We start from the raw sequence: 26454 nt of genomic DNA on the forward strand, positions 1-26454 counted from the left end.
CTGTTCCTAAATGCATGTTTGGCCTATAGTGAGCAGTTATAAATAACTTGATTGTTTATCACTAAAGTTCAGTTCCCGTTGAATAACCAGGTGCATTGTTGTCATATTACTTGGCTACTGAAATTGAGTAAAAAAATCTAGAGAACAGAAATTAGGGATATCAGTTAATTTCATGATAATTTTGGAAATTCTCTGGGTAAATGAATAGCATATAGTATAATATAGGAACTGTCAATAGCTATAACTATTATTGAAGAGAACACAGATCAAGTGCATTCCTAAATTTTCCCTAGGGTAGCCACTTTCCAGTTGAAACTTAGGGTCAGAAGGTGTAATGAGCTTTATATCCAGTGACTTTTGAGCACTATGTTAATTTACATTTATATCAGGTATTATATATGTGTTCTCTTTTGGTTTTCTGTGGTTAGTAACATATCTCAATTTCAGAGAGACAGCGATATGCTTTTTTCAGATCTTAAAATATTTTATCCTTTTTACAATATTTTGGTCAAGCTTTTAAAATTATTTTGAGTTGCTGTTGAGTAGCTGGGGAGCATCCTGAGTTTGTAGTTTTTAGTACTTTGATTTTCAGGGTGTATCCAAGACTTAATATTTCTACAATATCAGGCTTTTTTGGTGGATATAATATCCTGAATTGTTCAAGTCATTAGTGAATAGAAGTGGATGGGTTAAACTAAGCCAAACCAATAAAGACATTATCCCATCTTCTGCTGGCATTTTGAATAGAATTAGCTACTTTAAAATGCTGTGACAATCTATTTGTTGAGACTGATGCATAATTAAAACACTGCATGATATAGATGGAAATGAGCAAAAAGTGAAATTTGCTCCCATAGGGAGAAATCCTTGGTTTATTCATGAAAATGGCTTAAAATATTCTTGCAATTCTTGTGTGTATTTTTTCACTCTCTCCAGAAAAATCATCTGTATTTCTGACTTATTTTTCTTTCCCAAGGTTTACGAGTACTATGGGTGCTTTCAAACTCTGCTGTAGTCAGTTGGAACAGAGGTACTCCACATCTTTCAGAGCTGCTCTTAATCCTTCCTGACTATAAAGCTGCAACTCCCTCAATTATAGTTCTTGGCAATCCTTCTTCCCAAAACTTAAAGGTGTACAGAATGTCACAAGCAAAATGCTCTCCTTTTCCATGAAGTTGGGCTATGGTTTGTCCTCTGTCACCCTCATTGGTTTCTTATCCATTGCAGTTTAAAAATAACATCCTTTTCAGAACTCACAGTAGACTTGCACCTCCTCATCTCTTTTCTGCTTATACTCTTCCTACTCTTCCTCCAACCTTTCAATTTTGTCCCCTGCCAAAGGATTTCCGTACCTGGGGTATCTCCTTCATTCTGTGACTTTTTTTATCAACTATTTTTCTGCCCTATGACTTACCTTGATTTTCTTTTTTTTTTTTTTTTTTTTTTTTTTTGCCAGGCTTTGAATGAGGGGCACTCTGTAAAATATGGTGTAGTGAATTAATGTAGAGAGGCTTAATATTGTGGAGAGAATGACACCAAACACATATGCCACCTATTTGCTGTGTTTTCTGGACATAGATGTGCTTTTGTGCCATTACAGAGGCAGTGTTGCTTGTATGTGCTTTTTACATGTTCAAAGTACTAGTATAATCTCCAAATAAATTTATTATTTGACAGTTAATTGCTTCAAAGGGAACATTCTTGAAGCAAATCTAATTATGTAGGTCTTGATTGCAGTTTATGTCTCTTTCTACACTATTGTAGAGTGTGCATGGTACTTTTAATAGTCATGTATGATTTGTACAAACATGTAATTAGGTGCTCTAGATAGTAAATACAAAAATAAGTTTTTGCACAAACAGAAATAATATACACACAAGCAGAATTTGATGTATGTTCTCAAATATACCTTTAAAGCCCACTGAAAATGTAGCTCTTAAGAACTGCTCAGAATAATATTGATACTTAAATAATGTTTTTCATGTCAGTGGGTGGAAAGGCACTGAGTAAGAAGCATTTGGTTCTAATGGAATTGAAATGTAGATCAGCAATATAAAACTGAAAAGTGAGATTAATTATAATAAATATAAACAGAATACAAATAACTTCCTAAATAAAAGCCTGAATATAGAGTGTATGTATTCATTCTGTTAGTTAAAAAGATGTGATACCAAAGTTTCTGAAGTACAGAGAAAGTTTAGCGAGACAGGATTTACAGAGATACGTAGTATCTTTTATTAGGCTGCTCAGTTTTTCCAAGAGAAACAGCTTCTAGGCATAAAGACCCTTCTTCAGAATTTTAAGTGTTGCAATACAACTGCACACTCTTCAAAGGTACTTACTCATTGCTGTTCTGCGTGAATATATATTAATAAATGCATTCCCAGTGTATTTGCTCTAATAAATGAAAGCATCTGGGGTGAGACTAATAGGAAGATTTAATGTGACTTCTTTCTTAAAGCATGGTTTGCTTCAATGACTCGAGTAAAGGACAGGAGAAAATCTTTTGCTTTTTTTCTTGAACTTCTTACAATGATTTTGAGCAATATGCACTTTTAATGTCAACTTTCGTCATTATATTCAGTAGGATCAAGCTCAAACAAAATGAGCAGCTCTACTTAAGTTCATACATCTGTAAAAAGTGCATGAATACTTATCTCAGTGATTTCTGAATTTATGAGATTTCTCTAAAATACTACAAACATTCTAGTTTTTCTTTTTTGTCTGTATTAATATTGCATTTATTTTGACACATGGTATTGTAATAAAGTCCATATTGTTTTGATCTGTACATGTAGAAATGTATATATGCATTTTGAGAAAACCTACAAAGTAACCTTTCTCATGTTCGTGTGACATACTTCAAATGAGTTTGGTTTTGTTCACAGCAATTCAATACAGAAAGATAGATTTACAAATACCCTTTCATACCTTTTTTTTTTTTTTTGCTTCATCCATAGAAACAGGTAAGTACTTTACAAAGCTACTGTGTCTACTTTAGAAGACTCCATATACTGCATATTGCTGTCAGCAGTTTGCAGGCCTCCCAGTGGCTGACAACCTCATTCAAGTGTAGAGTGATATGTCTTGTGACACTGCATGCTGTCCATGTGGACTTGATTAGTTAGATAGAACTTTTACTTGATATAGACTGCTGCATTTTCTCAGTCTCCTCTGCATGCATTTACAGCACCGTGGCAGATGTGCTGCAATATCTGTGGTGTAGCAAATCCTACTGTTCTTTCACAAGAGACAGCTGCTGAATTCACAATGAAATAGATAATAGAGTTAAAAAGCATTAGGAAACTAGATTTTAGGTGTATAATTGTAGCTCCTCTTTTATGGAACATGTGTTATTTGTGATGTTTTAAATGGGATAGGACCTGGTTTAATAGACTTTTTAAGCAAAAACCTGGGATAGTTAATGTGTTAACCGTTGTTGTTTGTAAGTACAATGCATGGAGAGAACAAAAGAGAGAATGAAGGTGACAGAAGTTGTTGGGGGTTTTTTTTGGGGGGGGAGTGGTGGTGTTGCTTTTGGTTTGGGTTTTTTTTTTTTTGGGGGGGGGGTGTTGTTTTTTGTGGAGTTGTTTTTTGTTTGTTTTGTTTTGTTTTTGTTTTTTAACATTCCTTGACTTTTACCACTAAATGAATCAGCAGTTAGGTCCAGACACAAAAAACCACCAACGGTAAGTCAGATCAGTGCTGTTTCTGTAATATCACTCCTCTGGCAGTACTCCCCGGTTTCTCCCAGAACCTTCCTCAGACTTTTTTGGATTTACCTATTTCCAGTCCCCAAATAATAATATATTGCATATTTTGCACACAGTCTCTGTGATGAGGGAGTTGTAAAATGAGCTTGGCCAGGGAAGGCCAGCACCTGTGTCATATGCACAGCTGCTATGTCACGTCTGTGGCGTGCGGTCAGTAGGAGAGCTGTACTAGCTCTTGAGAAGTTGCTCTGAAAAGCCTGGACGGGGGAGGAAACAAACCAGACTGAGTTACTGAGGCTCAGAAAGAATGTGGCCAGGTCAACTCTTTAGTGCAGTGGAGTCTCAGGTAGACATTTTTCAATCTGTAACTGTGGAGTTTTTCTTCCTTGCTTCTGACTTATGTGGTATGTGTCTTTTCACTCTGTTAAATGCAGATTGGGGTTTTTTTGTATGGCTTGTAGGATGAGGGGGCTAAGCCACTTTTGCTTTTTAGAGCAATGGTGATTTTTCCCTTGATGTGTTGGGATTAGGTTCAGGCCTTTAGAGGAGAAATGATTTTCCTGTAGGAGGAGCAGTAGAGAGGCATCATGTTTGCACAGTTAAGTGCTTCAGGCTGCGCTACTGTAAAAAACGAACCTGAAAATGCAGAGAGCACTTATAAATAGCTTCAAGCTGTATGTTCTACATTATACATGCTTTATGCAATCTTTGATTTCATTGCCAACGTACATTTTATCTCTTAACAAGGAAATGGTAAAATCTTACTTGTTTAAAGTTATAAATAGTTCTATTGAAGTACAAGTGATACATATATGCAAAGTAAACAAGGTTTTAATTAAACAAGTTCTTTCCATATGTTTTCCTTTTATTCCTGCATTGAGCTTGTGATTATAATGGGTGCCTGAAAATACATTGTACTCAAGTGATACAAACCAGAAATGTATATAACTAAGGCTCTCATTACTTTATGGATGAATTACATGCTGTTTCCCTGAATGGAAGAAATTGTTGTGAAATACAGGCGTATTATAGCCCTAGCATAGGTTTCATAGGGTATTACGTGGTCCTACATTAATGCATCATTAAAGTTTTCACAGTTAGAAGAACAGAAATCAGAACACCATATTATATAGATTCTCCTCTTTTCCTTCTAATATACATTTGTATGTTTTGCTATCTATGATTTAAATGCATGCCATAAAATATTCAGTATCTGAAATGTTGCAAAGTCAACATTGCTTTCTGAGCCCTAGGTTTTTGTTGTTGTTTTGCAACCATAATTATACACTAATTTTCCTACTTATGTTTAATAAACTCCCAGATGCTGAAATGTATCATTTATTTTTCTACTGTATTTTTAATGGAAAATACTAATTCCCCCTGCCTTCTGTATGCTTCTGAAGGAGAAGACTGTATACTTCATAGAATGCTCCAGTTTATGTAGTCTAAATCAGCTTAGTAAGCAGGAGTATAAGTAGCTCTGAGGAAGAACACTTCTTAATTAAATATTGCTGCAAAGACAATAAATATAGTATACAACATTTTATAGAAGCCTGATAAAAGTAGTGGTTTTTAAACAAACATTCCTGAGTCTGCACGAATTTCATTTGTTTCTTTTTAACTAAGTACTAGTTCCAAGAGGTTTCTTCTTGGAACATATAGATTTAAACAAGGACAGTTTGACTGAAGTGAGCCAACAGCATCTACATTTTCTAATACAGTGTAAAAATCAAGTTACTGATTTCTCTTAGAGTTAACAAACAAGACGTATCTTCAGACTCTAAAATCTCATTTCTATATATTTCTGGGAGTATCACTAAGTAAGGTTGAACACTTCCATGCTCCCTCATCTCTAGTCTGGGGGCATGATATAAACACAGTTTAAGTAGAGTCACAACTTAAAACACTTCTATGTCCTCTAATACAACTGGCCTGGTAATAACTTCAAAGAGGCAATTCATCAGATGCCTCCTCTATTTCTGCCTCACACTGTTAGAGCAATAGAGTAAAAAAGTGGCACATACCAGTATGGGCCACTAATGTGGAAAGCACTTAAAGGAGTGCATTATAATGTCAAGTTATTTATGAATCCTGCATAGTAAAGGGTCAGCCTGCAAAACACCAGGCACCTTCTGAGCCATCTTTAGTATTTTCTTTACTTAAGTGGGAACACCTCTGTCATGTGATATGCATCTTAAATTTTAGACTTCATAGACAAAAAGTGTAGAATAACTTCGAAGAGTTGGGTTGGGGTTTGTTTTATTTGGGGTTTTTTTGTTTGGATTTTTGGTTTGTTTGTTTTTGTTTTGTTTTTTTCTTAAAAAAGAATGTATATGTGGTGGACATGATTACACTGTGTGTGCTTAGGCATTTGGGTCCCCTCATGTTACTTTAACATTATTCGCTTAAATTTCCTTGTCATATTTTTCAAAGGTCACAAAGATTTCTCATCTTCTGAAAAAAAGTAGCTAACATTGAGACTTTTTTTTTGTTTGTGTAGAATTAGAAGCTTGTGTACTTTTGTACAATATATTGATCTAAACACTTATCTTTCTCTCCATAAATTGAAATGTTTTCCAAGTATGCATGCAAAATGCTGAAGTGACAGTATGAAAAATTAAATAGAGCCTTCCACATGATATTCTGCAGATGCCCTATGATTGTTTAGTCTTTCCAACATTTCTTTAGTAAATGGTTTTCAATTTCTACCTGTAGGGCCCACCTCTGGTGCTGTCAGGATGCTTCAGTTCCAGTTGTCAATTTAACTACCAATTAGTGCCAATTGTGATGGTGGTTTTTTGCTAAAAGTTTGTCCTTTCTGAACTTGACAAACATATTTCCCATAGGCCACTGAAAAGCTATCAGATTGTAGTGACTTCCTAAAAGTGACAGAACATGTTGCCTTTCAGCCAGTAAAGTGAAAGGGTGTATTTATTGTTTTCAGGTCCTGATATGACGTTCCTCAATTTGCCAAGGATTCATGTAATGAAAACCTTAAAAATGATTTTGCATTAAAATAAGAAATGCTTTGGGAATAATTCCTTTAGTGTCTGCAGGCTTCCAGTAAGAGCTCTGGAGCTGAAGTGGGTGATACCTCATGCACTGAATTACATCTGGGAAAGGCTGGCTTTTTAGCTGGTGGACAGTTCTGTATTTTTAGGACGTAATAAATACACATTCCCAGTAATCACAAGAAAAATTAGTTTGCATGTGAAAATAATGGGAAAGAGTCTGCATAAATTTTGTTTCTTGAAAGTTCTGTTTTAAAAGTTGGGTTTTTTCCTATTCTAGTAAAGTGAAAGAAGAAAAAGGAAGGCATAACATTGTGATGTGTAACAGACCAAGGATTTCACAGCTGAGGGTCTTCTGTTTGTTTTTTTAGTGGGTTTTTTTTGACAAAGCCAGGGAAGGTGATGTTGTGCAATTTAATCTGGATGTGAAACAGTCAGCTTCATTACAGAAATAATTTGCTGCAATAAGTGTTTTAGGTAGTGTTTAAAGGTAACTACTATTTGAAGGCAATGTGTGGGGCATGTGGCGTTGAAAATAAATGTAGATAATTTTCCTAAAGATATTTAAGCAAGTATTTATGTATCTGAGTAGCCTCTTGGTGATCCCTGAGGAACACCTGTAGTCATATAGAGTAATATATAACTTTCCTTTTTCCTGAGGACTCTCTATTAGTGAAAAGATTCCCCTTCCATAATTTCTTTCAAAGCCTTTATTTTACAGCAGTCATGCCAGCAGCTGAGAAAAAGTAAGTGTAGGTCTCCCTGGAGACCATCAACACCAGTCCTGAATTAACCGGAGGAATCATTAGGAGCAACATAAGAAATCCCTTTTCTTGTTTCAGGGTCTGAGCTCAATAACCGTTACGCACCCAGCCCCTGGTGAATAAAAGCAAAGCTGAGGGTTTGTGTTTCATCTTGATGTGCTGCACATTGCTGTTAGGTTGCCTCGATGAGGGGGAATGTAGTGAAATAAAAGACTGACTGACAGAGCATCACTGGAAGCAAGGAGCCCAGTTGTAGGTAGAACCAGCAAAAGATATTTCTTAGCAGTTCAGAGTGCCCTAGTCATCTGCTGGTTTAAATCCAGAAACCGTATTATCTAATTTTCTTTTCCCTTGCTGAGAGAACTGCTTACATACAATAGGGGTATTGTTACCAAGTGAGAAAAGGTGAATTTTAGTATATGCAGAACTGGTGGTGGGCATCCAGACGTGAAGTACACAGAGGATAGAGGAATTGAACCAAACCATATCTCTTCTATCACATTATTTTCTAAGGTCATCAAGCTACAAGCATCATTAAGAGCTATGACATGTTATACACCCAACCTAAGAAATCAGGATATTAAAGTGAATGGAAAAAACCACCTTATTTTTTAATTAATTTTAGATAATTTGCAACATAATTGATGCAACATGATCCTGTATGTTACAGCATGATGCAAAAGGCTCAGGATCTGATATTACTCAACTCAAATAGCTTAATGAAAATCTACCATATTTTTACAGGATAAGTTTTCTAAATACAGTTACTGACGTACTTGCTATTCTCTTTCCATTCTTTTTTTTTTAATTGTCTGTTTTGTAGGCAACCTGTTCTCTAATTATTATGCAGTCTAAAGCATTTAATGTAGACCACTAGCACACTTCACAATTCCTATTGTTGTCTTGTCATATAGACAAGAAAATACAATGTCCAGAGGCAAAATGTTTGTGTTTCTTCCTTCATGCAAAATCATCTGAAACAAGACTTAATACCAACACAATATTTCAAATTGGTTAGTTTATTTCTGCTAATTAAAGGGTCTTGATTACTTTGTTGGATATCCCACATACTTGTTAGAATATTTGATTAACTGAGAGCAAGTGCTGATCTAAATATACAAGGATTTTTACTTTTTATTGACTTTTCATCTGAATAAACAGAAGTTAATTAAGTCATTTAAAGCATATACCAGGATTTTACTTGGAACGAAAAGATTTACGGACCAAATTGAGATTTAAGCAATGGGTTTTTTTAAGGCTATCTCAGCGTGGACTTCTTTCTTGTGTCAATTTTTAAACATACCTTCCAAGCATACATGGAGGGCATTTTTATAAACTGAACTACAGCAAATGAGGAATGGTACACCAAGTAACAGTAAATGTGAAAGCTGTTAATGCTGTCATTTGTATTAAGAAACCTTACCTAAAATTTTGATCTATTTTGTTGAGTAGGAGATAATTCCTGCCTCAAAGATGTTACTGTCTAAATAGGATATGCAGACTGTAACTGAGGAAGAAAATATAAACACAGAAAGATGGTGCAGGCAGAGAGGTAATCTTCAATGTCCACAATTATGCCTCAAGTCCATGGCATTGCCAGGGGACAAGCTTTCTGATTCTCTCTTAATTTCCATAGACATCTCTGTCTCCCATTAGCCAGTAATGGTATCACAAGGCGTAAAGACCGAACATTATCAGGAAGTCTAAGAAACCATGCAATTACTTTTCAAGTGCGTGGGACATTCTGTAAGAGATCTGTCCTATGCAATTTATTAATAACTTAGATGTGATATAATAACAAATATATGTACACTTAAATATATTGAACGTAAGGCTTACTGACACGGTAGAGTTATCGTACCTCAAAAATAAAGAAAATGACAAACACTCTAAATTGTTAGGCAGAATTAGGCTTTTTGTTCTATGTAGAAGCTGCACTGATCATCCCATTAAGTAATCATTTTGCAATTGATCTAAATTTTCACTCCAGAAGACCACCTGCTAGTTACTGCAAGTTGCTGATAAGCAAAGGAATACTAGGAATTGAGCAGTATATTTGCGTAAATAAATATTTGGATTTTTAAGGGAATTTTTTGTGAGTAAATGTTTCTATCTAAATCAAATGCATTCTGCACAAATACTGTAATAGACAATTCTCTATGGGACAAAGTGTGATGGATAGGAAAGCAAAATTCTGCTCTACTAGTCAGGCTGGAGGCCCACTCTGAGACAATAGGTTCACTGCAGTGCTTTGAATGTGTTATGAAAGGTATGTGTTTCATACTTGTAAAGTGAAAAAAACCATAGTATGACTGAGTCAGTATTTGTTCCAACTGGCACCTATGCAGAATCAGGAATACATTTGTGAATTCTGCAAATTGCAGAAAGACTGGAAAACATAAGATACTTTCCCCACTCTAAAACAGGCAAATGTGTCTCCGTTTTGTCTTAAGGCTCAGTTTCCAAGGGCAGTTTCTTTTGTGAGAGGTGTCACTTTAGGAAGGCAGGTTGTCAGCCTGGAAGATTACAAATACCGACTCATCTGATAGTCCGCTTTGTATTTAGCTCTGAGAACCTCCGTAGCACAGTTGGATCTAGGCTGGTGTAGGACAAAGTAACCAACCTCAGGAGACTCTTTTCTTGGTGACCTTCCTGCTGTAATAACCACGATACAATCTTCAGGCACTCATGTGTTTCATTGTCCCCATGAGACACTATCAAAAGAAATCTCTCAGGATCATTTGTTTGAGAATTCTCAGGGAGACCAATAATCCAGTAATAGTTAATCCTTAATTTATTCTTTTCTCAGCCACTCAATTTATAAGTCGCTTGTCCTTATTATGCCCCGTGATATGTTCTGTTACAGAGCCTGAATTTCTGCTTTTGTGAAGCTGTATGCTTTGCAGTACTGCTTCTAGTTGATAAAAATAATTTTGAGGGCTCCAGCCTTACAGATACTTTGAATTGCTTCAGACCCAATAGGTCAAATTCATCCCAAATTTGGTTAGTAAAGTCACCAGGCATTAAGTCTCTTTTAAGGTACTTAATGTAAAGTCTTAATATACAGTTTATGCAGTGTCTGGTGGAGGTAAGGAGATGAAAGAAAAAGCAATGACTACACTGAGATGAAAACTGGTGTATGTGTGTCTGTTGTGTGTATGCACAGGTTGGTACGTGTATCTAAGAGAATATTAAAAGGATTCCTGTTAAGAAGAGGGGACCACAATAATAGATAGGGCATGTGTTTCATTAGTGAAACTGTTGCTTTTTCTGGAATTAAGTAAGCGTAGGACCATAAGAAAGCCACAACACTCCTACAGCTTCCTCTCCATGTAGATTGACCCTTGTAACGTTCATGTCCTTTGTCATTCTTTTAGAAATACTGTTAACCTTTTCTGTAGTGACTGTACCTTCACACTTGATGCAGCCATATTGTGAGCTGAAATTGAAAAGAGAAATGCACCAAAGGCGATTTTGCATGGCGTACCAAGTTCTGCTCTGCAGCAGGAAAAGAGCTGCAGCCACTTAAAATCATTTTTTTATAATCTTCTCTATTGATCACACCTGTATTGAAATACTGTATATGGAAGCTCAAATATTCTTTGCTAAGGTTTCTCAGAAATAATTGAGTTATCATTTATTTCACTGGAGAATCAAAAAGTGATAATGAGACATACTTTAATTTCTAAAAGTCGGAGTCTTTTGTCATTCTGTACCTTATCAACCTAACATTAATCTGGATTCTTTTGGAAGTGCAGCTTGCTCATTAGGAATGTGTGAAATGAAATAATTTAAAAGAGGAAACATCCTATGTATTTCTAAATCTCTATTATTTCCAGTTGACTCTTAATATGAAAAATTTCTTATTAAGCTTCTTTTGAGAGGCATAAAGTGTTTTGGGTGTTAAATAAAAGCTGATATGGTTTCATTTATAGGAATTAATGATGGGCCATGTAAGTAGGAAAGGTATTCTTGTATATAATGTATCACAGCAAAACTGTGGGAAGGTTTGTCCTTGGTACTGTTCTGGCCTTTTATTACAAAGAGCAGGAAGAACAGTCAATAACCACTTATTAATGTTTTTCTCTCTCCTTTATTGTAGCTTTAGGTACATTAGGCTCTCCTAATTATCTCATTCATAATCCTCTATCACAAGTAATATTTTCTGCATCTTGTGAAGCATAATTGGAAAATATTTTCTTTGGATGTACACTATTTCTATTCCATCTTTAATAGAACTTTACCCAAGAGTATCTTGCCTAGGAAAAAATGAGCAAGCATAATTTTATACAGGTAATCAAATCTCTCAAATGTTGGCATATTTTCCTTTATCTCCATGGGACCAAAAGCTAACCTTCAAATAGACCTAGGCATTAAAAGAGAGAATTTCAGCACACAATTAGAACTCAAATAAGCTTGTACAAGGCAACTTGAACAGAATTGCTATTTTGAGTTATTAGTACTGTATTTCTACTACAGGGTATTCCATTTGATTAATACAGAACTGCAGGGGAATATATATATATATTAGTCTAAGTGTATGCATATGTATCTTGGTGTGTGTATATATAGATATGTCTAACATATTATTTAAACACTGGCTTATAGCAGGAGTTTACTGCCTTTCTAAATAATTCTATTTTTTCCCCACTTAGGACTCAAAACAACATCTTGATACAGGTTTTATCTTATTACGTTGAGGAAAATAAATCTGTAGGGGAAAAAAAAAGAAAGAAATCAGCATGTCTTTAGAATCGTCTTCGTTGCCATACACTGTAGAACAGTTAATTTATTCCAAACCTTCTGACATAAATCATGCTGAAGTGGGAGACAACGAAAGCCATACAGAATTGCAGATACAAAGCTAAGGACTGGTTTCAGGCAGAGCAGACACTTTCAAGGCTAGTGTATGGTAGACCTACAATGAAACCTTTCAGTCTCTATTTTTGTTGTGGAATTGAACATTCTCATTTCTATTTTCACTCATTTTCGTATCAAGGGCTCTCGTGAATACAGAACCCAGAGAAAGATAATACTGAAAGATGATATGACTCTCCAGCTGTAAATAATTTGCCAGGATTTTGGTAGTGTGTAATCCAGCAAGATAGCTGTGGTTTTCACAGTGCTTATTTTAAAGGAGATGCTAGATCACTCAGTGAAGATTTTTTTCTTTTCCTAGTCTAGCTTAAAAGTTCAACTTGACATTAGTTGCATATTTAAATGCCATAGTAGGCTTATGTTGGTAATTAAGAATTTTGTGGTGTGAATAAGCTCATTCTCCAAGACCAAATTTTGGATTATTTTAAATTCCATTGTCAGTTGGCCAGATTATTCCATGGCTATCATATGTAAAGCCTGGTAATTGAGGTCTGAATTAGTTTTTTTTATGTTCTTGGGCCAAGATTTTTCTATTTTGCATTACCATGAAAATATCCACTGAGTTCTTCCAATTATAACACTTGAGTTCTAAGATAATTTGCTTAGTGAGTTGTTTGTTAATCATGTCTTAATTTACTGTGAAAACATTGTTAAAAATGGGATATTCAGTAATTGGCTTTTTAAATCTGGTGCAAGTATGACTAAAAAAAAAAAAAGAACAAAAGCTCTGAATACAAAAGTTACATTTTTAGCCTGAGTTAAAACAGCAATGGAGATGAGGTAACTTGGCCAATAGTTTTGATAATCTGTTGAGTTTATTTGCTGATAAAACAAACTCAGATCACCTGTCTCTGCTGGGAATTTCAGCCCAGGCAGAAAGTACCTCTAACACGGAGTCAGTATGGATCCTTTCCTGCATTAGGCTCGTAGCTCAGGCCGGTATTCCTCCTCCAGAAGATAGAGGGCCTTCGTTCAAGGGGTCCTGATAGTCTGAGGGGGGTCTGTTCTTACAGTTCTTCCCTTTGGACAGAAAATTAAACATCAGTGGGCAAAATAAAGAACAGGCATAAAGAGAAATGGTGTAATGTAGGGGAAGGGAATTAAGAGGGGTGAAAGCCGCTGTACAGTGTTCTGGTCTTGCGGGAGAGGATTTTGAAATACCTGCCTAATTACATGAGTAAAATGTGGGATGAGGAAATTGTCAGCATGTTTCCTATGTTCTCTGAAAGTTAGCTGTGTGATTTTATAAATCAGGCCCTCAGTGAGAAGGTGTGTCTATTTTTACATCCAAGTGACGTGGAAGGCTGAAATACATGCAAACTGACGGCTGTCAGCTTTCTCACAAATCTGGAAAAAGGCATTTCGTTGTTTCAGGGCTAGAGAGGGAGTTTAGATACAGTTGCCTAAAGCTGCTGGTAGATTTCTAAGTCTCTTTGTGAATCTAAGAAGCCATCTGATAACGTCCATGTTAATGCTAGATAATTGACCTGAAATGGACCTGGTAGCTAATTGACCTGAGAGTTGCTTTGGAAATAAAACTTTGTAATCCTCTGATGACACTTCTTCTTTGTAGGTGAGAAGACCTCTAACATTCCTTACTTTCCTCTCAATGTTCTTTGAACTATACTTCAGCCTATTTTGTACATAGCTGCTTTTAATATTATTCAGTGTTTCAGTTGCTCTGGTGAAGCTTACGTATACTTTGAGCGTGTCTGTAAATCAGGCCTTGCAGGTAAAGGCATGCATATTTGTACATTTTGTCAAGCCTTAGGGCTGGATAATGTATTCAGTTTTAAAAATACAATTTAGAAATAATGAAAAATCAGCCTTAGAGTACAGACACTCTAAAGGCCACAGCAGTAAAGTCAGAGGTGTGGCATGCTCACTTACATGTGTCAGAACATATGCCATGCCATCTTTCTAAAGAGCTTCTCCATGAACTTGTACAAGCATATTGTATTATTTGCTGATAAAGAAATGGTACTATACATCTTTTCCAGTTGTATTGTGCTTCACTCCTACTGCAATGAACTTCCACAAACTTCACTTCAATATATTTGACATTTTTATTGTGTTTGGATCTTTTTGTCCTGTCAAACAGTGTCCTTTGTACATTTTATTCATTATTCATGGGGTCATCTTCAAAAGGTTCAAGAACTTAGTGGCAGTACTTCTACTATAAGAATATGCAACCTTTTTTCCTCATACTTATTTTTCTCCCTCTCTGTATTCCTTCATGTTAATAAGGAAACTGACGTTTGAGAGATGTAAAAAAAATTTAAAAATCCTTTATTATTTATTTTCAATTTGTCCAAGTATAGCATATCTATGCTGATTCCTTGTTCAATATTATTATCATTAGGACCGGGAGTGGGAAGAAAGGATTGTGGGAATAGCAAAAAGGAAGATTTCAAAGGAATTAATTTTTATTTTTACTGAAATATATTTTCACAAAATTGTCCACCTATTCATTGTTATTTAAGATATTAGTCAACCTCATAGATTTATGAGACTTCTACTGTTGGAAATAGGAATTTATGAAAATTAGTTTCTTTCTAAACTTAAGAGAATAATATTTGAGATGAATAGAGGCTATGTGCTGTTTTATTTATTTTGCTTGAAAAAGTCCATTGTTCTTGAAATGCTATTTGAGTTCAGTGAAGCATTTGCATTACAACACACATTTTATTACAAAGTACTTCTATGTAGCCATGCAGGTCTGTAGCAGGGAACTTGCTGCTTCTCTATTTCTCTTAGTATTCATCTTAATTCATTACATTGAGCTCATGTGGCATAAAAATGTGATGCACTTCACTGCAAAACTGTGAATATATACTCAGAAATACGCAGTTGTATGTACCCTGAGATGAGAGAGTCACTCTTAGTATCTATATTGGCTTTTCAAGCAGCAATAAAGGAAACTCTGTAATAATAACTGAACACTTGTGACTGGCAAACACCCTCCTGCAGTTCAGAACTGGAATATGAATGGACACCATGGGAGGCTGGCCCATTTCTGATGAAAACAGTTTTTAACAGCATGAATTTATGAATCTACTCAGCGCAAATGAGAGCTTATTATGCTGAGAGGCTAAAAATGATGCTTCATTTATTAAATTAATACAAAAATTGTATTCAGATACTGCTGGAGAGTTTTGTTAGACCTTCCTGAATGTCAGAGCTGAGGCTGAAACCATTGACTTAGGTTATGGGAGGTAATACTGAAAACAGGACAGGCTGCCAAAAACTTCCCATTCTTTGCTTGATTGAAATGAATGTGTATTTGGAACAGCACCTGTCAGTTTCCCAATCTGTGCACTAGAGAAAATGATACTTGCCCATTTTGAAAATACTGGGATTGTTTAATGAAAGCTTTTCATAATTATTTTGCCCTAGAAAAAAACCTTTGCCCTTTTAAGATCATTCCACCACAACATGGGTCAGCTATGTCTAATTGCTGCAAGATTGGAAGCAATGGCATCTACTGTCGTAGAATGTGAAGTAACTTCGAATTTACATTGATACAGTAGAAATCATAACATAAAATTCAGGCAGATTTGATACCTAGTCACACATAACTCTAAGGCTTATTGCCAGATTTTGATATCTAGTCTGCCAGCTGTACTTTGCACTGCCCAGCTCATTCAAACCATATGCCTTGAGCAAACGATCAGCAAAGTGTGTTAAAAGCTCTGAAAAGTACCACATTAGCCGTAAGTCAACCAGCTGCATGCGCTGCCCTATTAATTTGGATAAAAGCTTACCCCTTCAAAACTGATTTTTGACTTCTTTGTTCTAAAAATATGGCTTAAATATAATCTGTGCATCTGCAGTTAGGTTTATAGCAACAGTTTCATACTATTCGCAAAATAGTACTGAAATTCTGTTTAGGCTTTAAAAGTTTCCCTAGGGACAGAAGAGTCCATTACAATCTTTTCTGTAGCTCGAAAGGAAACAGTCATTCATGGAGCACCCTAAAGCCTTTGTAGCACATATTCTTCATACTCTTGAAAGCATCTTGGTCACAGTCGAGTGTTCATTCTTGTGCCATAAATAAAATGAAAAATGTATGCATTGTTTTTTCTCCTTTGGTTGGATTTGGCTGATGCTCACCCTGGTTGAGTCACTATCCTATGGCTATTTGCAAGAGCAAGTCAAGAATTCTCTGGCAATAATAAACATGTAAACTGTATGTATGTATGACTTCTTACTTCTATGAAGTACTACTTTGTCTCTACACTTCTATTTTTTTTTTTTTTTTATGTGTCCTGATTAAAATGCATTCTCTGGTATTTACATTTATGTAGCTATGGATCATTATTATCTGCATATTAAAATAAAAGGTGAATATGAAAATAAGGAGATCGCATTGCCATTGTGACTGGTAGAAAATCATACTTGCTCAGCTATAATCATATTTCAGAATGCAGAATAGTATTATTTTAGATTCAATTTTGTAAGATTTAAAAAGAAAGAACAATTGCATATTAATAATTTTAGCAGTATCTCTGAGCTAGAATGAAATATTTTGCTCCAAGCAGTCTTAGCTAAATAAAAAAGGGTAGCAAGTATATTATGAATGAAACATTTTCATTGTTGCTTCTTACCTACATAGTCTTCTGTTTTCATCTTCTGAAATATAGTATCAAGAGAAACCAATGTTGCAACTGATAACCCAGAACAGCAGAGCAGCCTACTGGGGTTAGTTGCCTGTTCTTCGTGGCCCTTGTGGTTAGGCCAAAGTGAGGCATAATTAGGCAAGTAAATTCTAGCTACTTTCTATCGCTCAAACTAATATCGTACCATTATTAATATCATTCTGCAATGTTAGAAAAAAAATCTTTAAATATTAGAGTATTAGAAAACCTGACAGACTTTTATTGTTTTGTTTATCTGTTGACTTGTGCAAGTTCTCACAGTAAATACAACCAAATTACAAGAACACAGTTCCACTCAGCAGTGCTTAGAGCGTATGCAACAGATGTAACACACCATTGTTTATCCTTTGTTGCTGTTCCTCTCATCACATCACAGAACTGTAAGGACTTTATTACATAGTTTATTGACTCAGCTTCCAGTCTCCTTTTACCTTCTATTCCAGGTCATTGCAGATGGAATATATCTTGAATTAGTGCAAGATATCTCACTGTTCTACATAGCTAAAAAGTACTAAAGTTCCTTCTCATTTGTGCAGCAGTCTTGGGTAGCTGCTGTCCTCCAAATTCTGGTCCCCAGTACTAACAATGTCAAACGTAGTTTAAGCCACTGGCATAGTCTTAGAACTTTTGACTTTCCAGTTGTGGTAGAAGTGGCTGAAAGTCGAAAGGCATTTTGCTAGGTCTTGACTGTGGCTATGAAGTCTTAGGACTTTAGGTCTGCAGAGACATAATAACTGATATAAATACGTGTTATAAAATTCACTTCAATGTTGGGGATGTGGCTCCCTGCGGAAGTATTCCTCCAGTGTTAAACTGATACTACACTGGATGAGAGCCAACAGGCTCTTAACTTGCTTTTAAAAACCTGAATCTGGAAAGCTTTTCAGAGAATACATCTGTATTTCTAATTTACACCTTGAAGGATGAAATTGACTGGAGAGTTGGTGAGAATGAATAAATTGATTCACAGTGGGTTGACAACTCCCTGCGTCTCACTTTCTGTGAAACATCTGTGGGTGATGCCACCACAAAATTTGACTGCTGGCTTGCAAGCTGGTCTACTAGCAATACATGATTAAAAACCTGTTACTCAGATATATGCAACTGAATTCATGGCACTGTTTTCCAGATTACTTTGTGTAACTTTGAATGGGTGATAAGGGGACTGGAGCAGAGCAAGGAAAGACCTGTTTCTTCGACAAATGTCATCTCTGCTCTGCTGACTCTCATAGATGTGCAAGTGGAATAATGCAGCAGAAAATCCAGCCCAGAACTGAAAGTAATAATTTATTAAGAAAATATTTTTCTCTTTAAAAAGTAATTTTCTTGTGAATTTTGTTTTTTTACAGATTTAGAGAGAAAAATAGTGAAGATGACTAAGTTTCAGCAAATATTACAGGGTGAAATTTCTAGCAGCCAAATCATTAGATGCATTCATTTGTAAATATCAGTGATGGAGATGACAAGTTATATAGATCACAATTCTTCTCTTCTTGTCATGAGGAGTAGTAATTTATTATTTGAGTAATCAGCCAGCACAGCACAGAATTTAGATTCCCCAAGAAAAAGATTCACAATGTTTACGAATGTGGTAGCATTTTATTATAAAATTATGAACTCGGAAGAAATAATCAGTTTCTAAAATGCAATGCATGTACACTGAATACAACTGTTGTATAAAATAGACAGGTAGACCTGTGAATCAAATGCTCTTGCACATCATATTAGTTAATACTAAAGATTTTCCTAATTTGTTTGTATTATAGACAAAGTATACTTACCTTCATGCTATTTTAGTCTATGATGAAGGTGCAGAATGTACTCAGAAAGCATCCTTATGTTGAGCACACTTAATAAGTAGAACTGTACTATTAAGCTATCTTTCATCCCAAGAATTGTCCAATTCCATACAAAGATGAATGAGACAAGAGACTCAGATATCCTGGCAGTCTACACTTGGTGCTGAAGACTGAATTAATTAAATACATGAAATTCTTAGCCACTATCTTTTCACAAAGGAAAACATAAAATTATGTAATTATACAATATTGGCATTTAAATTTATTCAGTCCTTGTAGAATCTGCCCGTGGCTTTTTTTTTTCCCCAAACGGACATTATTGTAGCTTTATTATAAGGAACAATTTGCTGTATCACAGCTGGCCATCAGTGAGGCATTGTAGACTTAATTCCATAGATGGTCTTCAGTGAGGCATCATCGGATTCATTCTTAGCTGAACAGTGCCAGGACACATACTTGCTTACTAAAACAATGAGAAGCGGTTTATGTGTATGTGTATTTGTGTGTGAGCGATGCTGTAAGTTTATTTTTTTTCAGGCTAAAGGGAAGGACTATTAACCACAAACTCTAGAGCCTCTGGTTTTATAATTAGAAATCAATTGGGCAAAGCTTAGTTTTGCATATGTGACCTCTTCCCATGACTGTATCCCAGAATGTATTTCTCCTGAAATGATTTGCTTAACAATTTTACATTAACAGCTAATCTATTTGCAAAATCAGTTTGAAATACTAAATTACCTGTGTGCTTTTGGTGGCCATATAGAAGAACGTTTAACCAACATGGAATTACCTGAATGGGGTTTTTTTGTAATTTACATTTTAATCTCATTGTTTATTTGTTTTAATTAAAAGCTGTCACAAAACTTGTTGGCACTACAGAGTTGCATTGACTTTGGTAAGGGCACGGCAGGGCCAATTACATCTGGAGTTTGTATTGTTCATTTGTGTCCACAAGGAGGGTAAAATGCAGCTGGACTACGTTATGCCAGACAGATTGCTAAAAGACATTTACTCAACTGATTTGGCCACCGTGGGCCAGTATAGTGGTGCGGATTCATTTCTGTCCTGATTGCCCTGGTATTTGGGAATCCTCGGGTGGCATAGATGTAGCATTTCCTATTCTGCTTATTTTCTGGTATTGTGCACAGAGAGCTTTTTAGCTCTCTAAAAGAAGGTATCTGACCAGTGTATTTAATTTGAATGACCTTCAAATTCAGGGGTGGGGGAACAGGACCCAACAATATGGGTTTTTTTCCTGGAAAGTAAACTGTAATTTTTAGTAGCCCACATTCCGTATTTCATCTGAGTTCCTAGTACAGGGAGGACTGAATACAGGGTAATGCCACTATTGCTCTTTTTCCTGTATGTACAGTGCAAGTCAGCCAAACTTCTTGATCTTAGCCAAATGTAACAACAAGGTAATGTATAAAATATGTTGCTCTTCTGTTCCGGTTAGTTTTATGTTGGGAATGGAAAGCTCTTTCCATGTAAAAGGGAAAATTTCTAATTAATAACTTAGAAAAATTGTTTGGGATTTTTAATTCACAATAATGAATTTGTCGTGGTGGTAACAACTTATATTCTGGGGAAGCAGGAACCAAGAAATAATCTTTTGGTTTTTTTCTCTTTTTGTCGGAGATCTCACTATCCATGCAAGCTTATTATTTACTATCCCACAGTAATACTGTTTTAAAATGTGCAAGAATATCTTGAGATTTGTGGTATGAAAGGGCTGAATTGAATTGGATCTAAGTAACTGCAGATGTGGCTGGTTTCATCTTTATCAGCTTATCTAAGCTTTTGCACTTAAAGGCTTCTGTCAGTTCAAAGCACAGACACGGCTTGATTGAACAGAGCTAAACTATGGTTGCACTTCTTAGCCTTTCAAAAATAATGCTAACTTAATTCAAACTCATGTACTACAGAACTTGAAGGAGTTTAGATATATGCATCAAGTAAAAATTCCTTTCCATTTTTATAATACAAGGAGACACAAAAAAAAAAAATCAAAGCTCTTGAAGTTTAATTTTGGTTTTCTCAAAAATGCTTTTTCTTTCCATGTGAACAAATATAATTTGAATTCTTCCCCCATTCCCTTGCTTAAAATAAAGAAATCACTAAAATATAAATCAAAATTTAGCATCAAAGAGCAACTTTGTCCGTACAGGGATTTGGGGAGATTCTTAGAATGTTGGAATAGTTATAACATTGGATTTCTGTTCAGCATAGGGATAGACAAAAATTTGCTACTATATAGCATAATGAGATTTCAAATGCAGAAATGTACTTCAAGATGATGGGAGAGCCTACTAATGCAGCATAGATAAAACCAGCTTTTTTTTACCTTGGGTTTTGTTTTGTTTGTATCTCTATTTTTGATAGTTTGTACTTCAGCTAGACATCATGGCACATTCAGAGGAGAGTTGGTATCCTTTCTTTTGACTGCACTTTTTGAAAGGGCGAAAGTATGGACCACATCACAAATATATTGTTTCAAGAAGAGCCTCAAAAATTAGGACTGGAGATTTCCAAAAGCCAGAGCAGACTCAGCCTAATTCATTTGCTAGTAAAATATATTCAAAGCAATAACAGAAAGGGCTGTGCACAAGGATGATTTGGTTTGCACATCAAAACTTGTATTCCAGAATCCTTTGGCCAAGTTAAGATCTGTGAAAGATAAGCAGGAAGGAATGATTAGGAAGAGACCGTTGAAGAACTAAGAAGATATCAGGTCTAATTGTGTCTTTTCCTTTGCCAAAACTCAGTCCATCAGCTTTCAGGCGTGCTTATGCATTGACCTTTCACCTCAGGTTAAGTTTATCAGGGTCCTATATGATATTTGCTATTTATGAAAACTTGACTTTCCTCATAATGATATCGTATATAAGATGGGAATATGTTTTGAAAATAGAATTTTCTGATCCCTGGAAAAAATAACCAGTTGGATCCCCTGTAGTATTTGTGGACTCAGCCTGGGCTGATGTGAGCAGAGGAAAGAGACTAAGTCCAGGGGACTGCCTGTACCGCCTTATAGATCAATCAGATGGCACCAGTGGTGACCCTGTCTAAGGGATCATTCATCTAGAATGGCCCCTGTCATCTTTTCCTTTGGTGCAGATGGTTTGCACATCCTAGTCAGCAGAGTACTCAACAGAAATTTTAGATGGGTATTAGATAAAGCAGCAGGATATTCTTTTATGCACAGTACCCCAAATAACGTAAAGAAAAGGCACACTAGGAAAAAAAGGGGAGAAAGCAAAACTTGCGAGATTGGTTTGACTGAACATCTGAGGCTTTGACACTGTGGGATGACCCTGTCACTTTCCTGTCTCTGAATGTGTCAGTTGTGCTAGTGGCAGGAGTCGATTGTGCCCATCCATTTCAGAGGCAGGCTTCTGCACTGTCTTGTGCCTCCATATTCTTTTGGACCATGACAACATGCGTATGTGATTAATAGAGATTGTTTACTGGGGGGGAACGATTGTCTTCACAGGCAAGAGTCCTCTGTGTTGACTGTGGATTTCTAAGTAACTAGAAGGGAATTCTGTCACTGCGAATGAGAGGAAACTAATTTAGGATAACATAGTATATGGATGTTTATCATCCTATGATATAGTTCAATGACTTTCATTGCAAACTACAAAAAAAGTTTAAATAATTTAAAGGTCTTTCTAAATCCTACACAAGTTAAGAAGTGCTCTTAGCAGGCACTATAAATGTGGATTTTACTCCAGTCTTAACTCGTCCTGCTGTGATTACTTATTCAGATTGTGCAGGCAGCTGCCAAGTCATAAATGTGATGTCCTTTATCACAGAAGCGCAATACTTAATTTTGTTCATTAAGATATACTAATCAGAGATATCTTGATCTGTACAATTCTAGAGCACAATCTAAGATCTTATTTTAGAGATATTAATATGTACTAGATAAATGATTACAATGGTCACTTAGTTTCTGTTAATTTGAAGTCTTTAAAACATTCAATAAAATGAGTGTTTGCTGTCCACCCCTGAGTGGAATGCCAATTCTTGTTTATAACATTATAAAGTTAAAAAGAAAGTCCAATAATTGTCTCCAGCAGGCTCATTTGCATTATTTCTTCATAGTAATTACATGAACAATAGGGATTCTATACCTAAGAGCAAAATATATGTTGATCTGTATATGCCAAAATATAAACACAGCAAATATGTTTTAATTATGTTTGTGATGCTGCGGAAGTAAAGACATGGCAGAAAGCTGTTCTGATATCTACAGAATGAGTCATAGCATAAAACACTAAAACATTAAAATAAAGCTGTTTGTAATAACGAAAATAATTAAATTATGATAAACAAAGGGAATGAAATTGCTTTATTTTTGTTGGAAGTAAAAGTTTAATTGGAGGATTTGTGTAGGCAGTAGGAATAGTTTTGCTTTTAAAGCAAATAAGAATTTAATTCTCCTAGAACTCGAGTGCTTCTTCTGAGATGAGTAACAGATTTTCATTTCATGTGCAGTTTTGAAACGCTGAGGCAAAAAGATACTTTTGTGTCACTACAAATACAAATTTTTGGAATATCAAAAAATGTTTTGGGCTAGGCATAGTATTTTTATTATATGATAAAGAAGCCCCTAATACGATAACAAATCAAATTAATTTAAAAGGAAACATTTTGTTTACATTTTGAACATGTTAAAAAGTTAAATACTTTAAAAGAACAAAATTAATGCATATGCAGGCATAAAAATCTTTTGAATGTAAAATAACATTGAAGCATTCTGGTAAGGAAATGTTCAGGAAAAAATACTGCATTGGTCTTTTCCCAAACCTCTATTTGTTTCCTAAATCAACTTTTCAGTAATATGCAGGTGAATGGCTGAAGTCAGTGTCACTGAATCATTATTCTTGTCCAAAAAAGTACAGGTGAAAAAAATATATGCAGTTACAAGGGTAAGGCTGGTATTTTGGGTGTGGCTTCTTAGTGGTCTCGAGCAGCTGTCCTTAGGATGCTCAGCTACTCAGTTTGTTCTGAATATTGGGTCTCTTTATTTCTGTGACTCTGTTTCCCCACTAGCAGAATGGGAAGAAAAATTAATTTTTGCTTTGCAACGGTGTGGTGATGCTCATTCAATTACTGTGGTGATACACTCAGATTGTGGAGTAGTGTATATGATGTCCGTGTATTAATATTTAGATGATGATAACGTTTCCTTGATTACAGGAAGAGAACTAAAAGGTTATCTCTGGTTTGTGCAAAGCTCTGAGTGAATTGCTGGCATTCAGCATGTGTGATCACTCTCAGCTTTGCACCCCGGGGCTGAGTGACTCGGCCAGTTTGATGATGACTCTCTCTGCTTGGGCTATCAATATAAAGTATCCCTTCTAGAAGAGAATCAGTCCAGAAGAGAGCTTTAGCCACAGGGAGTGAGGAGAAATGAGCTTGGCAGTAAGATTCCAGGCAGAATAAATAAGGTTTGGGAGTATTCTTAGCAAAGAAATACACTCATTATTGAATATAATGAGATCCAAATCAGGTATTACTTCGGGGGGGGGGGGGAATACTCAACTCAGAGGCTTTCTATTGATCTCTTATTCTGTATCCATTCATTTAGCTATCATCTGAAGTCAAAGAAGCTACTGAAATCCGTGTTATCTTTGCAAACAACTTGTGGCCCACCTTTCAGGAATGTAATTCCTTGTATTCTCCTTGATTTCAACTAGCTGCTATTCTAATTTTTTCTCATGCAGATTTCTTGGAAGAGCTTCTTCCCATCAAGCAACTCCCTCATCCCTTTGATGGTGAGGGACTGCTTCTCCAGTGTTTCTCCACACAGGCTTAAAAATTCAGTTATTGTCAAATCTCTTGTAGACAAGAGCAGGAAAAGGAAAGAAAAAGTATTTATCAAATGTAAAACTCTCCAGGTAACCCTTAAAGAGAATATTATCACAAGCATACATAGATTATTGGGGCCTTTTTCCTCTTTGCTTTACATATTTGTAAGGCTGCGGTTTCTTTGTCTTGTATAACCAAAAAAAACCCCCAAAACCCCAAAACAACAACAACAAAACCACCAACTGTCTTGTAATCAATAAACTGGCATCTGGAAGTTAAATATTCTCAGCTTCATTTTCTGTGGCAAGATTTAAATTGCCTAACATTCATGTAACTTTTTTCTGTGTGTCTTTTAGGAGCCATATGCTTGGTATTTACTTCCTTTTGTTTCTTCCTGCTTTCCGTTTGTTTACTCTAGATATTTCTATTGCTTGGTTGTTTTCATCCTCCAAACTGGCTGACGTTTAGTTTTTGACTTTCACTACCATCATCCCTTTAGAACTATATCTCAGCAGATAGAAGAAAGCTGAAATATAAGGATTTTTTTTTTTTTCTTGTGACAATATAGCATACTTTACGTGGAGGCTTTTTACAGTCTCTTTGCATTTTCTCTATTATCCATCACCTAATCTGCATAACCTCATTCCTTTTTATTATTGGTAAAGGACAGATGCCAGACTCTTAACTATTTAACTCTTATACCTTAAAAAAGAACTTCAATATAAATAATAAGTACTCTGTATATAATAAAACTTCACTACTATCTTCCATTCTGTCTTACAAATATACATTCTGTTCAGGTATAGAGAATGGTTGGAATTAATGTAGTATTCATGTAAACTGTTAGAATTGGACTGAGTAGAGACTGACCATACTGGCAAACAGCATACAAAGGTTTAAAGTGACAGGTCAGCTGTAAGAAATCCATGGTATTCACAGATCAAGTGGAACTGAATCTTTAAATGGTGATTTCTAATGATATTTATGCATACTACAATCTCCATGAATGTGACTCATCTGTTAAGGGACTGCTTATGACCTGTTCATAACAATTGACAAACATAAGAGTTTTTCAGTCTTTCTGGATTCTTTCACAGACTGGAACTGTTTATTAAACCTGCATATCAATAATATATGAGACAAAAGCAGAATATATAGCTTGCTCAGGGACTCTGCTTTTCTTATGAATTTCTGTCCTGTTATAGGAAACGTAAGTGTTGCAGTCCCCAAAAATTGCTGTGTGTTTTCTCTTTGTGCTGGTTAGAAGGGCAGAGTTATATTCAGGCTAATTGTTTTTTCTTGAAAGTAATGTTTGAGCCTGTTCTACCACTATGTCATACTTTCTTATAGCACATGCAGAAAAAGAAAAGGAGACTGGAGAACTGATGGGGTTTCCCCTCTTTAGCCACCTTGCTAACAGTGATGCTGGATAATCAGAAGCAGTTATGCACTAGACTTGAGAAAATTATGGCTCCAAGCATTCTCGTCCTGTGGGCTTCTGTCTTTTTCTGAGAAAAGCTACCTATTACTGAAGTTGGCATAGCTGAGACAGGGAACTATGGTCCAGCTGATAAACATACACAAACTCAGAAATCAGTTGTGGTCAGTAGTGAGATATTTAATATGGCTTTGAATTTGTAGTATGGGTGGAAAAAAAGGTTGGTTTAATCATGCTATGATTGTGATTTTTGACTGGCCATGATCCCAATTTGTGTCAAAGAAGAGTTAACATTTGATAAACCATGATATGTTTGTTAACTGTATCAGTTTTTGTGTCAGAATATCCGTAACAGAACTGAGCAACAGTGCATTTA

At 35.7% G+C, this 26454-nt stretch overlaps 1 protein-coding gene across 7 annotated transcripts in view; it reads left to right on the forward strand.

Moving 5' to 3' along the window:
- CDH8 (cadherin 8) overlaps positions 1-26454 on the forward strand; it is a 153450-nt gene that overhangs the window by 16963 nt on the left and 110033 nt on the right. The window lies entirely within an intron of this gene.

This window comes from Ciconia boyciana, chromosome 9, assembly GCF_034638445.1.
Source record: "Ciconia boyciana chromosome 9, ASM3463844v1, whole genome shotgun sequence".
NCBI lineage: Eukaryota > Metazoa > Chordata > Aves > Ciconiiformes > Ciconiidae > Ciconia > Ciconia boyciana.